Source organism: Thalassophryne amazonica, chromosome 23, assembly GCF_902500255.1.
Source record: "Thalassophryne amazonica chromosome 23, fThaAma1.1, whole genome shotgun sequence".
In the NCBI taxonomy this organism is placed as follows: Eukaryota; Metazoa; Chordata; class Actinopteri; order Batrachoidiformes; family Batrachoididae; genus Thalassophryne; species Thalassophryne amazonica.
Window position 1 is genome coordinate 24575901 of NC_047125.1, and position 3697 is coordinate 24579597.

Below are 3697 nucleotides of genomic sequence, written 5' to 3' on the forward strand. Positions count from 1 at the left end.
GACTTGCTGCACAGATGACTTATTTGTAACTGGGGCAGTGTGCGTTTGCAGCCAGTAGGGTGCGCTAGATCACCAATCTGATGCAATCATGTTGCAACCTGAAGACGAGAGGGCTTTGAAGAGAAAAAAAACACAAAGCTGCAAACAAATCATCGACTCACAAACTTGTCATAACTCTTTAATCCCTCAATTTATTGTAATTTATAAATGACGTGTAAACCCCGACAGTTTCCGCTTTTCGGGCCTGATGTGTCAAATGCGCTAAAATAAAGCAAACCTCCTACTGCACGTTTTCAAATTAAAGCTATTGCATATGCGCGTCTCTACTTTCTCATTTTATTTTGATAGTGTTAACTACAAACTTCCTGCCATACACAGGTGGACTTGACACACGTCAAAGCGGCGCCCACCCCGCTCCATAGAGGACAAACAGCGGCCTCTGCCGGCCGCTGCCCGCAGCACCAACATGGCGGTTGAGAGTGGTGCTGATGCTGCGGGATGCGGAGAGCAGCGATAAGAGGATGCGGCGCCTGTGTCGTTTGACGCAGTCTCTGTGGCGCAATGGAATAGCGCGCTGGACTTCTAATCCAGAGGCTCCGGGTTCGAGTCCCGGCAGAGATGAGTCACTCTGTGTACCACACGGCAGATCTGCGAGTGTTTTTATTTGTCACCATCCTTTTTGGGATTTTCGGACTGATGCTGGAATGCACTGTTAGAGACAGAGAGAGAGAAAAAGCTGTTTTACTATGTGAAAAGTGGGGAGGAAAATTCCTCTAAAAATTTATTTTAATTTTCTATAAAAAATTTGCACAATTTACTTGTGCTTAAAATCTTATTTTTATGACATTCCTGATGGGTTTTGTATTGATAAATCTTATTTGTTGTGTTTTTACCCTTCATACAAAAGCAGAACAAAACCAAATAAATCCCTTGAATAGTAGGATTTTTTTTTTTTTTGCAAAGATGCTTTTACGACACTCTTACATTTAAATATGAGATGTACTTTTACTCATGTTAATAGATACAACAAGTATATGCTGTCATTTTACAGCAATATCATATTAATCCATTCATACATTCCCATTTTTTTTTTTGTTTTAAAGGTGGAGTTAGCCTCCTTTTTGTTTCCACAAACTTGGAATAAATAAATAAATAAAATAATTAATAATAATAAATATTAAGTGTGTTTGTTATATGTTTTGCATGAAAGGGTTAACCCAGGTTTTAATGTATTTCATAAAACTGCAACTACTGTCTTTGAATTGTTATCGTGGTGTCGACTAAAATCATTTTCATGATTTCAATGGTAAAAATAAAAAATAAAATTTGTAAAAATGTCAATAAATATGAATGTGAATTTAAAGTGAAGGATCCCATCTTTAATTAGAAGCTATTTATGTTTATGTATGTATTTATGAAATTTAAATGTCTACAAGTGATTGAACGGATAAATATAGAATATTTTTAATACATTGTTGCAAATCTTTTATGTTGTGTCAACTTGGACTTAAACACAGTAGACAGACGACACGACACCTCAAACCATCACTGACTGTGGAAACGTTACACTGGACGTCAAGCATCTTGGATCCTCTCCACTTTCCCTCCAGAGTCTGGTATCTTAATTTCTAAATGAAATGTAAAATTTACATTCATTTGAAAACAGGATGTTGGACCACTGAGTAATGTTCCAATTCTTTTTCTCCTGAGCCCAGGTAAGACGCTTCTGATGCTGTCTTGTCTCTGCTTAAGGACTGACTTGACACTACAAGGATAAAACACTTGTAGTCTGTTTCTCGGACCTGGTTTCTTGGACCTGTCTGTGTGCGGTGTCTCCACATGCACTGATTTCAGCCTCTGTCCATTCCTTGTGAAGCTTCCCCTGAGTTTTCCATCAGTTTTCCTTGACAGTCTTCTCAAGTCTCCGCTCATCCCTGTTGCTTGTGATGCTTTTCCGACTACTAGTTCCCCTTCTAGTCAACTTTCCATGAATATGCTTTGAGCTGTCATTCTGTGAACAGTCAGCAATGACCTTCTGTATCTTGTCCTCCCTGTGGGTGTCAACGAGTGTCTTCTGGACAACTGTCAAGTTGTGTGTACTGTGGTTGTGTGTACTGAACCAGCATCAGAGATTCATAGTATTTATACCACATAAATAATGACTTCCTCAAACTTGAGATTCTGAAATGATCAAGCTTGAACTATAAAATTGCTTGAACCATTTTAGTTCATATGTAAAATTTAGAATATGTAAACTGTTTCACTTTCTGAAATAGCTGACAAAAAAAAATAAACGTTTTCACGATTTGGTAATTTTCTGAGATGCACCTATGAATTTACAGCGCACCCTACAGGTTTTGAGTGAGTACTTCAAATAAATGAGGAACTCGTTCAGAACCAGAATGTTGAGATTCACTGAAATGAACGCTGTCTTTGGCGAGTGTTGGACACCAGGGGGCGCGCCAACCTCAATCATGCCATTTTTTTTTACCAGAGACAGTTGATTACATACAGAATGTTGCGTGCACGTATTTGTAGCTTATTTGTGCGCTTTAAGATAGACGAATAGTAATGATACAGACGTGTGTGTGTGAGAGAGAGAGGAATGTGCTGCTAATGAGAATAAGGGATCAAGTCAGACAGAATAGTCAGGAGAAACCGGAAGAGTAGTGTGGTGATACATATTTTAAATCATTTAAAAAAAACTTTCTCCCTCCAAAAACCTACGCACGCGCGTACACATACATATTATGATTATCACAGCAAACACAGGCTTAATGACGTGAAAGTGTGAGTGGGTTTGCAAAATTTCCATTTGTAACACTGCAGAAAATTTGGATTTTAATATAAACAGATGAGGAAACCCCGTAGTTTGGGTTATCTTGGCATCTTTTGACGTAATTTGCATTTATTTATTTATATATTAGTTTAAACAAGAAAAACATGTTTGGACTTATTTCGGCAAGCACATTTAAAGAAGGTATTTTGTTTGCATGTGATTTGGGAACACACAAAAATATGGGGTTCATTTTTACTACTTAAATTGTTGAGCATTTTCACTATTGAAAAAACAAGTTTTTGCATGTTTTAAAAAACAGCTGAGTACAGGCTGACAACGGTTTTAAAACAACGTGTTTGATTGTAAAACTGGACTTTCAACGTGTAATTTTGGTGATAACCAGCTTATTTAATTCAAGGTGGTTTCTTAATAATACCAAAATTATTGAAACTGGTGCAACGTAATTAACTTGCAGAGGACAGGGTAAATAAAGCTCACTTCACCAATAATAATAATAATAATAATAAGTATTATTATTATTATTATTATTATTATTTGGCAATAAAAGTAGATGTAAATAACAATACATAAAACAACCACTGCAGAGGAGATCAAAATAAAGGATAAAACTTATTTCCTTGTCGTCTGGAGGAAGGGAGAAAAAAAAATAAAGATACAAAACAAACAAAATAAGGGTTAGCAGAATAAATCTAAAATACAAGTTCTATTATTATTATTATTATTATTATTGTGAGCGAAGCCTTGTTGCTAACATGTTTGATCTCGTGTACGTTGTCGCCTCAAAATTCTTCAACTTTAATTTTATTTTGAAGGGCATAATCGGATCTACCTTTGCCTAATTGCAGCTCACTTTGCGACCTGAGCGGCGACGTACAGAAAACTGGCCGTCGCTGGAGA

The 3697-nt window shown here is 36.8% G+C and overlaps 1 non-coding gene across 1 annotated transcript; it reads left to right on the forward strand.

Annotated features, from left to right (window-relative positions):
- The first annotated feature begins 547 nt into the window (after window positions 1–547).
- trnar-ucu lies at window positions 548–621 on the forward strand. The gene has a single exon. It is a non-coding gene; the product is annotated as a tRNA-Arg (tRNA).
- Window positions 622–3697: the final 3076 nt, after the last annotated feature.